We start from the raw sequence: 17,949 nt of genomic DNA, 5'->3' as shown, positions 1-17,949 counted from the left end.
TCGCCAGTGTGGACGTAGGCAAATTGCCGAACCACGATATATCTTTGTCTTGTGGTTGGTTCTCTTTTGCATTAATTGTTTTACTTTATATGCTTGTTTGTTTGACATTGAGAAGTGTTGGGATTACTTTGGAGGGTGTTGAAGTCTTGTCTAGTGTGTAGGATCGATCCTTGTATAGGATTGATCTATTTGTTGTGGGTAACGTTGTTTCCGCATTGTCCTATTCACAACAAGAAGCTATGAGGTTTTCAACATGCTCTACTCCAGCAAGACATGATATTAACATGCAAATAAGCATGCACTAACAAGCACGCACAACTTTTGACGCTACACGCATCAAGGTGTTGGATGAATAACTGCACGATCATACAACACGTGTAACTGTGGATAGAGAATGCAAATCCCCTTTTGACCAATTATCAATCTTTTTCTCGCGCTAAGAGATAATGTTCCTACATACAGAAGTCTCATATTGCAATAATTAGGATTGAAAGAAGAAACTGCGCTCATTGGAGACACTGATGGAAATATAGCTGCTTTAATCAACATGGATAACTAGCCCAGCCCACAATTAAAATGATGACTCGAGAATCTCGAATAGACGAAAAAGATGCAGAGATCTTTCACTGAGCAAGAAAAGAAGAGGATTTAGTATTGAAAAAGAGAAGAAGACAGTCAAAGAACAAGAAGAGAACTTGGGGTTTCTGGAAAATAATCTTGATTCAATAATAATAGTCGGTGCTCAACCAAATAAGTCTGCACCCTTTTATAGTTAAGGGTTTACGTGTTAGTCACGTAACAACTAAGGAAACAAAAGACTAGAATAGACATAAAGAAAATAAGGTAACTAAACTTAATGCAACACAGGCTAGAGTAGTTTGGACATCTCTTAATACTTCAGCAAGCAATATCTTATCCTAGCTGGATAGTGCGGGCTTGATATTCTACATTAGTCACCACTTCATGAGAAAAACACAACCTCGTGTTGGCATCAGGTAGAGAGAAAGCTTCATCACCATAGAAAGGGAAAATGTCTTGCACATTAAAAGTGTTGGAGATGTTGAATGTAGAAGGAAGATCAATCACATAAGCATTATTATTGATTTTGTATAGAACCTAGAAAGGACCGTACTTCTTCATTTTGGTCTTGTTGTAAGTGCCAACTGGAAATCGTTCCTTATACAAGTGAATCATAACAAGATCACCTTCCTCATAGGTCTTGAAACAACGATGTTTGTCATCATCATTCTTATATTTGGCATTGGAGGCTTCAAGTCTTTGACGAACTTCAGAATGGACTTGGTGAGCTTTCTCAAACAGATGATCAGCTGCAACATTAGTACCTTGTATTTTGGGTAACACTACAAGATCAAGCACATGACTAGGAACCTTAGAATAAACAATTTCAAAGGGAGTTTTGCCAGTGGAACGGTTTACCAAAGTATTGAAAGCAAACTCCATATGAGGTAAAAGAAGGTCCCATTGTTTAGGCTTTTCACCACACTTCGCACGTATCAAATTTCCCAAAGAACGGTTGACAACCTCGGTCTGTCCATCTGTTTGCGGATGAGAAGTACTGCTAAACTTTAAGGAAGTGTCCAAACGCATCCATAAAATTTTCTAGAAGTAGCTCAAAAACTTGGTGTCACGGTCGGAAGTAATAGATTTAGGTCCGCCATGAAGACGAACAATCTCTTTGAAAAATAAAAAGGCCACATGTGAAGCATCTAAAGTCTTCTTGCAAGGAATAAAGTGTGCCATTTTGCTATACCGATAAACTACAACCATAATGGAATCAACACCTATCTGAGTATGTGGAAGACCCAAGACAAAATCCATAGAAACATCAACCCAATGAGCATCTGGAATAGGCAACGGAAGGTAGAGACTTGTGTTTTGGGTTTGTCCTTTAGCCTGTTGACAAATAAAACACTTTCGGACTTATTTATCAACATCTTTCTTCAAGGAAGGCCAGAAATAATGTTCCTCAACTAACTTAATGGTCTTATCACGACCAAAATGTCCACCAAGACCACCTGCATGTAACTCGCGAACAATGTGTTCACATAATGAACCTTGAGTAATGCATAAGCGGTTACCTTTGAAGAGAAACCCATCTTGAATAAGAAAGTCATCAGTCCCAGAGTGCATATTGGAACACTTAGACCACAATAACTTGAAGTCATCATCATCGACGTAAAAATCCTTCAAGTAATCAAAAACAATTATCTTATTCCTAACAGCCACAAGAAGATGAGCACGACGGCTTAAGGCATCAGCAACTTTATTATCTTTGCCACTCTTGTGTTTGATAGAGAAAGTGTATTTATTAATAGTAGAGAGCCAACGATCATGTATGCGGTTGATCTTTGCAGAAGTCTTAAGGTACTTCAATGCTTGATGATCGGTGTTGAGAGTAAACTCTTTCTGTATCAAATAAGGATGCCAATGTTTGAGAGCTTGAACTATTGCAATTAACTCCAACTCATAATTAGACCACTTCTTTCGTGCGTTTGAATTTTTCTCACTATAGTAGGCAATATGATGGCCTTCTTGTGAGAGGACAGCACCAATACCAAGAATAGAATCATCACAATCGACTTCAAAAAGCTTATTGAAATCTGGAAGTGCCAAAATAGGAGCAGTACAAAGCTTATCTTTGAGAAGATTAAAGCTTGTATCAGCGGCTTCAGTCCATTGGAAATGCACATGCTTCAAACAATTAGTAAGAGGGCTAGCAATAGAGCTGAAATTTTGCACGAAGCGTCGATAGAAGGTAGCTAAGCCATGAAAACTCCGAACTGCAAAAATAGAGTTAGGAGTAGGCCAATCACGAATAGCTTGAACCTTGGAATCATCTACATGAATCCCCTTGTCAAAAATCACATAGCCCAAAAAAAGAACGCTATTGGACATGAAGGTGCACTTTTTCAAGTTCAAATAAAGAACATTCGCAAGGAGCGCAGTAAACACTTGCCTTAGATGAGAGAGATGATCGTCCAAACTGCGACTGAAAATCAAAATGTCATTGAAATAAACAATAACAAATTAACCAAGAAAGGGTTGCAAAACCTAGTTCATAAGTCGCATAAAGGTACTAGGAGCATTAGATAATCCGAATGGCATGACAAGCCATTTATAAAGATCCTCTCTAGTTTTGAAAGCTGTTTTCCACTCATCACCAAATCGTATACGAATCTGATAAAACCCATTACGTAGATCAAGAAAGCATATCAATCATGTCATCCAACTGTGGAATGGGAAACCGATAAGGGACAGTAATTCGGTTAAGAGCGCGACTGTCAATACACATACGCCATCCACCATCTTTCTTAGAAACTAAAAAGGCCAGAAAAGCACAAGGACTCTTGTTTGGTCTAATCAAACCCTTCTGTAATAAATCATTAACATGACCTTGCAAAATAGCATGTTCACTAGGACTCAATTGATAGTGATCGAGGAAGATTAGGCAATGAAGCGCCAGGTAACAAATCAATATGATGTTATATATCTCTTAGAGGCGGCAAAGAGGTAGGTAATTTAGTAGAAATTAAATAGTTAAACTCTTGCAATAAAAGTTGTACCTGAGAAGGGATGTCAACTGGAGGCTTATTAGCTCCATGAGAACTAAGAGTGTGAGTGCTGGGAGCGTGAGGACGCAAAGACAGAACCACAGAATTGACCAAAAATAAGGTCTTTGGATCACTAGAAGATGGAATACTGTCCAAAGAATGAGGAGGATGCAAGCTAGGTGAACTTACTGCCATCCTTGCAAAAGATATAATTATTCTCAAAGCAATTATGAACAACACGAACATCATATTGCCAAGGGCAACCAAGTAAAAGGTGAGTGGCAGTCATATGAACAACATCACAAAGAATAGAATCAGAGTATTTACCCATAGAAAAGTCCACCATACACTGTTGAGTTACCTTCGAAGAACAATCATTAGTAATCCAACTAATAGAATATGGTTGAGGGTGAGTCCTAACCAGTAATTGCAACTTTTCGACCACTTCACTAGAAATAAAATTTTCAGTACTACCACTGTCAACAATCAAAGTGTATATTTTTCCAGCAATAGAACACTTAGAGTGAAAGATACTATGTCGTTGAGAAGGAGAACGATTAGCAAGAAATAAAGGACGACAAATACCCATAAAGTGTTCACCAACAATATCATGAATGTCATAGGATGGCTCTTCTTCAGCATACATGTCACACCCCGAATTTCGACAGAATTCGGAAAAACAATATTTGTTCCCGACTCTTCGATTTTCGAGGTGTGATGCACTCTCCACTTCCAAAACCCATAATCAGTTTAAATATGCGGATAATTAAAAACCAATAAAAATTTTTAAATTAAACAAAAGTCCTCTTCATTACAAAAATTCACAAATAAGATTAGATTACAAATCTCTTTTCAATAACTCTTTATTTAAAATTACAAATGAAAATACAAATAACATAGTCTCAACTAAAAATCTATTTCACCTCAAGGGAAAACAAAACCTATCTTGAAATGCGACGCTAACGCAAACCACAAGCAGCAACCAACCTTCTTCAACACTAAACCTGTCAAGACTTATCAACTATGTTCATTTAATGAACACACCCGATAAGCAAACATGAAAATCGGGTTGACATTATAAAATTTGGTGTGAGTAGCTCTAAAATACAACATATACTTATACATATACATACAATAATCCATAAGGCGTTAGTTCCTCCACCGGTACTTTTAACTTCCAATAACTAATACGACATTCTTAACTACAATAAGTAAGGCAGATAGTTCCTCCACTGAGGCACCTTAACTTCTCACTAAACACACAACAAACCATATGCATAATAAAAAGGCATTTAGTTCCTCCACGAGGCGCTTTAGGTTCTAACTAAACTAATAACCAGCCAAACATATTTTATACTTACCGCATTTCATGCTCAATTACAGAGTGGGTCATCTCTACACAAGTAATTAGTTTGACCCACCCTTCTGCAAAACCATATACAATCATCTATCTAAAGATATATCATTAACCAATATATTACCATAATTATATTAATTAAGGCTTTGTTTGTGTGTCCTTAAAATCACGTCGTATATATGTCTTACATAGTTTCCCTGGCTACCACAATCGTTTTCCAACGCCGAACATGTACATCCACATGTCTCCCCTCACATAATGAAGCACTCCGTGCGTAACTACCCTGAGCGGGATGCCGCACACCAGGTAACCCTCACACGAAAGTCATTATGTAAGTACTGCCACTATTCGACATAAAAATATCGTGCGTCTCGTTCTAATTTTGCGAACGAAATAATCAAGCCACCATTCGGCTACGTCAGAAGGGCCATTCAGCTTCACTAAAACGCCAGAAGGGCCAATCACATTACTTTACGCCAGAAGGGCCATTCAAATTCACTGAAATGCCCGAAGGGCTAATCATATCACATACGCCCATCACTAGGGCCAAATCTCATGAGTTGTGGTAGCTAGATTCTAGGATTTTCGTTACGTAATTTATTCAGGTGTCATACATTTATATCTCAGAATAATTTTTATTCTATCTTATGCCATTATACTTAATTGTACTGAAGCTCAACGTTTCTCGTTATAATACAATCCCCATTATCACGTGTCAATACTATTCATTGCACGATATCCAAACATCTCTATATCAAATCTCAAAACTTATTATTTTCACGTGTCAATCATATATTGCACTACACCATATGGAATATCTCAAGCCTTCATAAATACTACAATTCATTTAAGTAGCAACTCATAATAGTAATCAATCATGTAACGTATTCGTTCAATATATTTATGTGAACTCAAGTCACCATCAAAGCCCAATACTAAAGTCTATGAATCTAAGTCCGTATATAATTTAATTATCATAAAAACGTATATATCTAAGTCTTATAAGAATTCCCCTCTTGTTACGTGCCAATATTTATATTCTTTACACACTACTCACGTCAAATCTTAATTAAATACTGACAAACAAAGTTATACAATTTTCGACAATATGTTATTACTACATTTGTCCATATTCTTAAATATGTGAAAATCTGGAAAAAGTCAGCATTCTACAGTCAACGGTCAAAGTCAAAGTCAAAGTCAAAGTCAACACATCATTTCCATGTTCAACAAGTTCATGGTCATAGCCATGGTTCATGGCTAAGGTCATAGTTCATGTCATGGCTAAGGTAAAGGTGCATGGCTCATAGGCTCATGGTTAAAGTCATGGTTAAGGTCATGGTTCGGACCTAACTAGCCAAGCCTATGACTCAACCAAAGGTTCAAATAATGTTAGCCGGATCCAACATAAAAGCAAAACTAGAAACCGGCCCAACAATAGATTTAGCCCAACTAGAAATATATAAAAGAAACAGATCCACTTAAAACAATAATGGCCTAGCCCACAAAAATAAAAGAGAACCGGTCCATGTACACAAAAATAGAACTGGCCCCAACAAAAACTAAAGACTTTAGGCCCAAATCCCAAAAACTAAAATCGGCCCAAACCAAACAGATTTTGGCCCAAGGCCCAACCGAATTAGAGTTAGAATAGGTGAGACTGGGAGCACCGGATCTAAATCTCGATCATCCCCTCCACCAGACCAGCCACCACCGGGTTCTCCTCCTCCTCCCACTTCATCACATCGGTTTGACTCCTATTGGAAAACTCAACACCTTTAATTAACACAAAAACCTCAAATCATTTAATCCCCCATCTTCCTCAAAACTAGATCTCAAAACCTCGACCTCCATTAATGGTATTTACGAGCTTCAACAGCCCCCCACCCAATCCAGCATTCAATCATACATCAACAACCAACAATATCAACCGAATAACAGTTCGAGTTATTTTACTGGAGGATGTCTGGGCGTGCCGCCATTAACACCGGATTTGAGGCTTCGACAGCACCCTTTCTCCACCACCAAATCATCAATACACTTCACACATACACCAACAACCAACATCAAAACCCACACTCTTCCCATACCACCCAACAGTACGTCTTCTTTATCTTGGCTCGAGACACCATTGACACCTCCCTCAAAGCTTCAACAGCTCCCTAACAACCGATTCTAAACCCACATCATAAACCAACACCACAACACAGTAAATATAATAATAAATGTTCAAATAAAATACTGGGCAATTTCTTGCTGTTGGACTCGCGACAATCTGTTGGACTCGAGACGCCGCCATTACCATTACCGACCTCAGTTCCAACAGTTTAACAACTCTACTTCCAGAGTTTTAGTAATTAAGCAAAACTAGCATTTAACGAACGAGGTATCCATTCAACAGGATGAGAGAAAAAAATAACGACATAGTAAAAGAAAAACTGAGCGGAAGAAAAATTCGACAGTAAAGCTTTTTCCGTAGATTCGGTAAAATAGATTTAAAATATAACTACTCATCTGTATTAAAAGCACCACAAATCCCTCGTAGTCCGAATCGTCGCGCTCCGACGCTCTAGCAATTCAAGCTTTTATCTCCGCCTCCATTTTTATTTTATTTTTATCTCCAAATCCTATTCTCTAGAAAAATATGAATATATACTTGGGTTTGAAACCTAAGCCCAATACAGACTCGAGCCCATAAACCATGCCCATATATCCCAAATCCAATCCGACAGATTTTAAATAAATTAGTTAATTAATTAATAAATAAATATGTATTTTAAATACGGGCGTTACATCTATACACATCTCAAAAGAATCTCGTCCCGAGATTCGGAAGTAAATCTATACGAACAAATAACGTTGGTTATTAACTTAGAACCTACACAAGAATGTACTGAGATTAAACTTAAACATGATAACGTTGATATTAATTATTTTAAATAATTCCAGAATATATGTCTTCATGCCATTACAAAATCTATTATAGGTTAACTGTCTATATTAAAACAAATTATTATTGTCACTTAAACACAAGATAAATATATAATTTCTTTTTAGCATGTAGTTTATTGACACGTAGCAAACTTTACGAAAAAATAATATTCTACTTAAATTAATCAATAATATGGGGTAAGTTCATTCCTGCATAAAACACTTGGTGTGCGGTATCCTGCTTAGGGTAGTTACGCACGGAGTAGTTCATTATGTGAGGGGAGACATGTGGATGTACATGTTCGGCGTTAGGAAGTGATTGTGGTAGCTAGGGAAACTAGGTAGATACGACGTGATTTTAGGGACACGCAAAGAAAGCCTTAATTAATATAATTATGGTAATATATTGGTTAATGATATATTTTTAGATAGATGATTGTATATGGTTTTGCAGAAAGGTGGGTCAAACTAATTACTTGTGTAGAGACGACCCACTATGTAATTGAGCATGAAATGCGATAAGTATAGAATATGCTTGGCTGGTTATTAGTTTAGTTAGAACTAAAAGGCTTCGTGGAGGAACTAAATGCCTTTTATTATGCGTATGGTTTGTTGTGTGGTTAGTGAGAAGTTAAGGTGCCTCGGTGGTGGAGGAACTACGCCTTTACTTATTGTAGTTAAGAATGTCATTATTAGTTGTTGGAAGTTAAAAGCTCTCGGTGGAGGAACTAACCGCCTTATAGATTGTGTATGTATATGTATAAGTATATATTGTATTTTTAGAGCTACTCATACCAAAGATTTTTTATAATCAACCCGATTTGCATGTTTGTTTATCGGGTGTGTTCATTAAATGAACATAGTTGATAAGTCTTGACAGGTTTAGTGTTAAAGAAGGTTGGTTGCTGCTTGTGGTTTGCATTAGCGTCACATTTCAAGATAGGTTTTGTTTTCCCTTGAGGTGAAATAGATTTTTAGTTGAGACTATGTTATTTGTATTTTTATTTGTAATTTTAAATAAAGAGTTATTGAAAAGAGATTTGTAGCCTAATCTTATTTGTGAATTTTGTTTAATTTAAAATTTTTATTGGTTTTTAATTATCCGCATATTTAAACTGATTATGGGTTTTTGGAAGTGGAGTGTGCATCACACCTCGAAAATCGAAGAGTCGGGAACAAATATTGTTTTTCCGAATTCTGTCGAAATTCGGGGTGTGACAATGCACATCAAAAGTTTCATCTGTATTCTCAATATCCATGTCAGGGGCATGATCAACATATCCAAGAACTTCTTTCTGGCAACGCTCTCCTATATATTTGGCATAAGGGTTGTTATGTCTAGAATTTTGGAAAGTATTTGGTTGGTTGGTGCGATGGTTTGTTTGGTGGGAGCGAGGATTATTGGTGTTGTGTGGGGTAAATGGTGGTTGAGTAGTGGAAGGAAGTGGACTTTTGGGTGGTGGTTGTGGGTTGTTGTTAAGTGGAGGGATGTTTGGCAAAGGCAGTAATGGTTGGTCATGTGGTGGGGTAGTGCCACGAAATGGGGGACGGTGGTGAGAATAAGGTGGAGGGGTGAAGTAAGCATGTCATTGGGAATAGGGGGAAGCTTCAGGTGAAGGAGTGGAGTAAGGTTGGTTATAGGAATAGGCTTGCTGGTGGTGTTGACGGTAGTAGTTGTTGGTGGTTGTACAAATGGGTGGAGGAGAAAATTGTTCAAAAGAGCTCTCAATTTTAATGGCCATTTGAATGGTGGAAACCATAGTATGGGTAGACATAATCATACGGTTCTTAATGGGATGATTAAGTCCACCAATAAAATGAGAAATCAACTGCTCTTGACCTTCTTTCACATTATTACGAGCAATCAATGCATAAAACTCAGTAACATACTCCTCAATAGATCTAGCTCCTTGACGACAATTTTGTAACTTGGAAAATAATTGTTGTCGAAAATCTTCAGGTAAAAATTTATCATGCAACAGTTTATGCATACGCATACGGCGCTAACGTCGAATTACAGGTTTACCTTCTAGCTTGTGTTCCTCCGAAAGAGAATGCCACCACGCAGCAGCGGCTCCCTTAAGTTTGTAAGCAACCATCTTCGCTTGCTTATCTTCTGGAACCTCCATGAATTCAAAAAAACAATCAACTTCATAAACCCAATCCAAGAATTCTTCGATGTAGAAATTGCCAGAAAAAGATGGAATATCCGCCTTGAGTTTGTACTCTGGAATAGCACCATAGTTAATTTGTGTAGAATCTTGAGTAAGCTTTTTCTGATCTTGAAAACGACAATGCCAATCTTCTTCAGTTTCATCATCATCACTGCCTATATTTTTCGACGAAACTGGAATGGTGTCTTTGTATGGTTGGTTGAGATAATTTGTAGGACGGGTGATAGATGGGGAAAGAAGTCCAGCAACATCTAGTGGAATGCTGGATTGAATAGATGCGGAAGCGTTGGGGTCTTGTTGCAAAAGGGTGGGAGGGAGGGTTTGTTTCGATGGAGATACAGGTTGTTGAAGATTAAAAGAAGACTAAATCAATTTTGTCAAACTTTCAATCTGTGATTTGATTTCCTTGAGATTTGTGTCGTGTTCTTGAAACTTGGTATCGTTAGCGGCAACGAAAGCATCAAAAACCGATTTTTTTTATCGACTCGTCGTGGGAGCCATTAAACAGGAACTTTGCTCTGAATACCACTTGATGACTTGAGAATCTTGAATAGACGAAAAAGATGTAGAGATCTTTCATTGAGCAAGAAAAGAAGATGATTTAGTATTGAAAAGGAGAAGAAGACAATCAAAGAACAAGGAGAGAATTTGGGGTTTCTGGAAAATAATCTTGATTCAATAATAATAATCAGTGCTCAACCAAATAAGTCTGCACCCTTTTATAGTTAAGGGTTTACATGTTAGTCACGTAACAACTAAGGAAACAAAAGACTAAGAATAGACAGAAAGAAAATAAGGTAACTAAACTTAATGCAACACAGGCTAGAGTAGTCGGACATCTCTTAGGGCATCTCCAATGGAGAGTGTATATATACACCTCCACATAAGTGCCACATAGGTGCCACTAGGATTTTATGGCCCCTCTTACACATTAATAGTTTCCACATCCAAAATAGTATCCAATGCAACAAAGTTTAAGAGTTTGTAAAATTAAAAAACTGAGAAAAATCGACGGTCAAAGTCCGTCGCAAGCGGTTTAACCAAAAAAAACGCACCTCAGTTTGAGTAACGTCCGTAGTTTTTTAAAACTAGGCCAACCAATAAATGACGGTCTTTACCCGTCACAAACGTTACAATTCTAAAATAAATAAAACAGGCGTGAGTTTAAGTGACATCTGAATTTCTTTTTAATTGGGACGTTACTTCAAGTGACGCCCGAGATGTTTATTAACTAATAGCCGGATGAGGAATTCCTCACCCCCTATATTAACTACATAAAACTAGGGTAAAAACCCTGATTTGAGTCTTTATTAGCTTAAAACCCATTGACTTTTTGAATTACGGCTAAAGCCCACCCTTTTTTTTAAGTTGTAAATTAAAAGTTTCTGTACGTTAAAATTATGGAATAAGGTCATTGACCCAATTAGATCACCTCCTTTAGCTTCTTCTAATACCAAATTTACCCTTTTCTTCTCTGTTTAGTTCTTATTGTAGTTTGTCTTCGAAAAATCTCTCTTTTATTGAGTTTGAGATCGTGATATGTGATTTCATCAATTGAAAAAGTTTGGGTAACATAAATTTGTTATCCATGTTTGGCTAATGAAGAAAGGAATCACTAGTGGCTTAGCAAGAAAAAGGTTAGATTTTTATGATGTTAGGCTTTTGATTTAATGTGTAAATGAGAATTGGTGTTCTTCATTTTTAAGTTTTAAGCTTAGTTTTGTTAAGGTACAGTGTACGTTTGGCTTTGTTAAGCTTCAAATACTTAAGAAACAAAATTTTTCTTGTTTGTTATGATGTGAATAAGATCTAGATAGAAATGTCAAAGATGCAAGAGCTCTTATTGCAACACAAGATCAATTAGAGATGGTTACAGTACTTAATCTTATTGTTGCAAAGACTTGCACTTTTCGCCCTAGATATGAAGTAGCATTGGAACTCAATTCTAGAACACTTCTTTCGAATTAAGGAAGTGGCTAATATGCTTTAGGAATACGTTCTTAGCTATAAAATGGTGTATGATGAAGAATTGACTACTTCTTTAGACAATAGTAGTTAACAAGAGATTTCGAGAGAAAGAGTGAAGCTTCTTTATTCAACCGATTCATCCGATAGGCAGATCTTCACTCAAATGCTTTTTGTTTCGATATGAAGAAAAAGTTATGGTTGGACTTTGTAAACAATATGATAAAGAAGGTCAATGGGGTAAATTATTCATCTCAATTTCTTTAGCAATTGTGATTTGTGTGGATTGATTTGGAGGATTATTGGAATAAATGGTATCTCACTATCCCTATGCAATGCAGGTATTTGGTATTGGGTGAAGCTTGTTGCTATCTTGGATTAATAGAAGATACAATGGTTCTCTACAAACAAGAAGCCGCTACAATTTAAAGAGAAATCATATGATGTTATGAAGATATCTTTACCTTGTCTAATGCCGCTTTGTGCAATGACATGAATAACACCACCAAAACCAGGCTACATCAAGTTTCAAAGGGGTATTATGCCGAGACATTGTTTGTATTTGTGATTCTTCCGAGCATTGGACTGCAGCGTTGTTGTTGTTCTTTTTTTGACAAACCGTAGGCAATTGATTCTCGTCTCATGTTTGGAGCCCTTATCTCGCACAAATTGTCATTTGTAGAATGTCTCATGTTTGGAGCCCTTATCATCGCAAATTGATGTCACCGTTTTAATCCATATCTTTGCGACAAACTTTCTACTAAGTATGTCCATTAGTGTGAGTATAATAAAATGACTTGTATGCTCAAACTGGAAGAGCGCTCATTAAGTGTGAGGGTGATGGTTCGAATCCATATGGATCAATAATAAAATGACTCGTATGCTCAGAATGGAAGAGCGCTCATTAAGTGTGAGGGTGATGGTTGAATCCATATTAAATCTTGATGGTAGTATATGGGTCGATAGTATTTGTATGTGTTATGATCGAAATTTGTAGTCACAAATAAATGTAGTCAATAGAATCTATGTTGTTTTTGTGTATTTTTTAGTCATTGATATAATACTTCGGTTAATTTCTAAACTTGAAGAACATTGCATTGTTTATGTGACAAAAGACCTCGACATCAAGTGTAATGTAGGAATGCGACCTTATGACTTGAGTCTAGTGTTGCATTGAGAGTACGTTGACAGTGCAACATTCATGTTGCAATGGGAGTTCACAGATGGATTTGCAATAGTAATAGACAATGCAACATCTATGGATTGAGTTGACATTGTAATATTCATGTTGTAGTAGAGTTTGCGTAGGGCAACATCCATATTGCGATGGGAGTTCATAGTGGTTATTGCAAGTAATAATAGGCGTGCAACATTGATGCAACATTCATGTTGTTATACACGATTGCCAATGCAACATTTATGTTGCGATAGGGAGTTGCCATTGGTGATTCTTGCGGTAGTAATAGTCGGTAGGCAACATCCATGGTGTTATTTAATAGTGCAACATCTATATCATAGTGGGAGTTGATAATGGTTGTTGCAGTAGTAATAGAACAATATCCATGTTCTATCAATATTCATGTTGCAATAGTTGTTGAAGTAGTAATAGGCGATGGCAACATCCACGCGTTGTAGTATAGTTGACTGTAACATTCATATTGCGGTAGTAATAGATAGTGCAACATTCATGTCTTGATATAGTTGACAATATAACATTCATGTTGCGGTGGGAGTTAGTGGTTGTTGTAATATTAATAGACAAGTGCAACATCCATGGTAGTGTTTGAGGGAAATTTCAGGAGAAATCAATCGGAAATTTGAAGGACAAAATTACCAATTGAAATTTCACAAAATTTCAAGACAAAATTCACATGATAAAGTTAAGCCGGGTTTCATATTTGGCGTTATTTGTTTTGTCTTAAAGGGCAAAGTGGTAATCTAACTCAAAAGTCAACTGGATGGGCTTTACACATAAATAAAAAATCAGGTGTCTTTTATCCATAATTAAACTGGAACTGTGGGCTTTAGGCCCAAACTCTGTATTAACTATTAGCTTATCACCTGAGATTTACACCTCCATTGGAAACATGTTTTTGACATTTAGAGTGTAAATTTTACACTTTAAACAATTTACACCCTCCATTAGAGATGTCCTTAATACTTTAGCAAAATCTTATCCTAGCTGGATAGTGCGGGCTTGATGTTCTACATCATCGGAGACACTGATGGAAATATAGCTGCTTTAATCAAACATGGATAACGGGCCCAGCCCACAATTAAAAGAAACAAATGTCTTGTATAACGGATAGCATAGAAAACACAAAAATCATTCTTAGCTCTCCCTACACAATTCTATTGCATAGCATATAGGTGAAACAAGGGTTCCATTGTAAATAAATGCATCAAAATCAAGTTTCCGATTGCCAAAAAACCTGTGGAGTCCAATTTCCCGAATCTGCTGGTTTTAGGATCATAAGAAACCAACTTCATATTATTACTAGTATGCGAACCGTGCTTCGCACTGGTTTATCGAAAGTAGCCAGTGCACGTGTTATTTTAAGAAAATCGCATGGATGATGACTTAGGTACAAAATGTCTTGATATGTTAATTTCTATCGATGGGCTACTACTGTCTTCATCTTGGCACACTCATGAGCATTACATGTATCCTGTGTTTTACTTTCTGAATTTCTTGCCATTTTAATTGGGTACTTTTGTTTGCCTGATTGGTTTATGTATGACGCATGTTTGCTGACAACATGAGAAAATTTCCTGTATTTGCATCCAAATTAGGATCATCACGCTTAATTGAACCAAATAAACCCCACTTTCATTATCATAGGCTGTTGATCTCTGTTTTTTTTGTTGCCTAAAATTACTTCTATATCAAACCACAAATCCCCGATCGTTACTATATTGACGTCTCCATCCTTTCCACGCTTATATTAGCTTATAACATTACATTCCATTACTACCAAGTGTTTTCACAGTATAGAAAGATGAGCACTTCTTCATTGACATCATCTTCAATCTACTCACCTTGTCGAGAAACATCATCAACACTCCAACAAACACTCCAGTTTTTTGTCGAAAGCCGACCTGAACAGTGGGCTTACGCCATCTTCTGGCAAAAATCCAAGGATGTTAATGGAGGACTGGTATTGGCTTGGGGTGATGGCCATTTTTGTGGTACCAAAGATACTATCACTAAACAGCCCAACACTCAAGTGAACAACAATACATTTGGAGTTGGGCTGGAGCAAAAGAAAGCACTCAAAGGACTAATAAGTGACTACTTACTGGAGGCGACCGATTGGTCTATGGAAGGAGATGTCACTGATATTGAATGGTTTTATAACGATGTCATTAACGGTCTTTTGCAGTTGGTGACGACATACCAGCCAGTGCTTATGGGAGTAGCAATTATGTATGGCTGACTGGTCTTCAAGAGCTTCAGCAGTACAACAGTGAGAGAACTAAAGAAGCTCAAATGCATGGCATTCAGACATTGGTGTGTATTCCTACTTTGAGTGGGACTATTGAAATAACCATTTTAAGGGAGTGAAAGCAGATCTAATAGAAAAGACTTATTAAAATTGACCAGATTCTGTGTGAATGTAGTTTGACTCTGATCACATCCAGCAAAAAATCTTCTAACCACAGGCAACCCTACACACAACTATTCTAAGAACCATAATAATCAGATCAAAATCTGACACTAAGGTAGCACCCCTACAACGCATACGACAGTTTCAGCCGACAAAGCACACAGAACCAAGATAAAAGTAAACTTGTGGATTCATTAAGACTTGAATCCGACTAAAAATATCAAGCAATCACAATTAGCATAAAAAGTACAGCTTACTGATCCATCACATGTTGAGCAATCTTTCAAAGGCAATGACACATTAAGATCATTAGCAGAAGGAAGATGCACCAACTCTGCCCGGTTGTCAGAAATGGCATCTGCAACACACTTGGCTTTTGGTTTCTCACCACTGCAACATTTTGTTACATTAGAAGAAGCAATTTCATCACGATAGCAACAAATGTTTGCCTTCACATAAAAATTAATAATAATACAATAGCTGGATATCTATACTTAACCCATAAACTGAAGTGGATATTCGTAGAGATATAATGACAAAGAAAAAACATCCTAGGACAAAGGGTAAACCCTAGAAAAGAATATGTCAGAATGACAGTGATACTGAGCCAAGAAGCAAAACACAAACCAGTATCGTAATACTTCGTAATAACAGCACATTGACGCATAGAGACAAATACTCTCAACAGACTTGTAATATAGTTATATATTAAGGGATAAACTTACTGGGGAGAGTATGTTGATTAAAGACTAAACAGAAAAGATGTAATAATAAAAGCACTAAAATTAAGAGAAAGAAGTTAATTTATATTTTGTTCCTTTTTATATTCACCTTCTACCGATACTAAGCACTTCACTCCTAGCCATTGTTATAGAATTCAATTGATATTAGATTTTGCATCAATAGTAGTCTAATATGTTATCTTTATCTCGTTCATTTATTTGTTTATTTCATTTATTCGTTTTGCAGGACATGTTTCAAAAAACAAACTTAAGCCTTTGGTAAGATTATTCAAGTTGATTTATATTGTTAAATTCATATACATGTAAGCGCTTGCATGTCTGACAGTTTTCATCCTATATATATATATCTGTGACTCTGTGGCACTAAACAACTAAGTGACTAATCATTGGCATTTTCTTAGAATTCAATTTATCATTTGCTTAGAAACATACTGTAGTGCTATTGTGCTAATGTATCAAAGAGAAATAGTTGGTGTAGTGCTATTGTGCTAATGTATCAAAGAGAAATAGTTGGTGTAGTGCTATTGTGCTAATGTATCAAAGAGAAATAGTTGGTCCAGGATGGACTTTCTCAGTGTGATGTCGATCTAAGAGATGCCAATCTATCAGAAAGTATGTTCATCAACATCCAAGCCCCACCCTGACAGAAGAATCCCATATTAATGGTTGTTTTATCAAACCGTAAAAACTGGACGCAAATCATTTCAAGGGAAAGAAAAGGCTATTGTTCTAATATCGATCAAATGGAATATTGCCTTGATTCTCACTAATGTGAATTTTATTGCCGTTTCAGAAAATGTGCAGCGAAGGTGCTGTGTGGTCACTGTGCCTTGGTGAGTCCCAAGACTAATGAACTTTCTGAGAAAATAGATATACATTTTCTGCTGCTAGTGTGATGGCATTAAGCAGATAACTCCTTGAAATCAACAATTACTGGTTCACTTGTTTACACTTTATCTTTTTCTTTCACCAATGGCGGGGCCGAGGGTTTTAAATTAAGTTACTTCTAGCCTAGCAAGGTCAGGAAGATTGGGAATAGATTGATTCAGATAGCTTAGAAGCCAGAAGGTTAAAGTAAATTCAGGACCCAACTGCAAACTTTAGGAAAACCAAATCAACAAATTGACATTACGACGGTGAATGACATTTGATACCTGCTGTTGGGCCATGCATGGCAACCAACAGTCTCACTATCTTGTACTCTGACTTAGACACCAGTGCCTAAGACAATATACCTTCACATATTAATTGATATATTATATTCAACTGTATGCATTGAGGGTATCAGGAGATAGAGCAGCATACTACAGCTACATGTTCCTTTCTAATCAAGACACGCTACTTGATGACGTAGGGAGGCATTACTACATATTTGGAGAGGCAGCTTCCCTTTATGAAGTTAGTTTTCCATCTAGATTTTGGAAGCCTTGACCAACTCAATATCTTACTGCAACTGTAGGGCACAACACAAAACTAACGTTGTTTCTGTTTGCGTTAATTCCTCCAGAAATGCCATGTGCATTCCCTTGCAAAAGGACCAAGTGCTATCACAGCACAACGCAGGGTATCGGAAGCACAGGACACAGGCTTTACCTTCTT

At 36.9% G+C, this 17,949-nt stretch overlaps 1 pseudogene; it reads left to right on the top strand.

Moving 5' to 3' along the window:
• The first annotated feature begins 14,325 nt into the window (after window positions 1-14,325).
• Window positions 14,326-17,281, top strand: LOC147502785 (transcription factor MYC2-like; annotated as a pseudogene).
• The last annotated feature ends 668 nt before the right edge of the window (window positions 17,282-17,949 follow it).

Source organism: Coptis chinensis, chromosome 4 (genome assembly GCF_015680905.1).
Source record: "Coptis chinensis isolate HL-2020 chromosome 4, ASM1568090v1, whole genome shotgun sequence".
In the NCBI taxonomy this organism is placed as follows: Eukaryota; Viridiplantae; Streptophyta; class Magnoliopsida; order Ranunculales; family Ranunculaceae; genus Coptis; species Coptis chinensis.
Note: the sequence above shows the minus strand (reverse complement) of the source record. Positions and strands in the feature narration are given on the sequence as shown.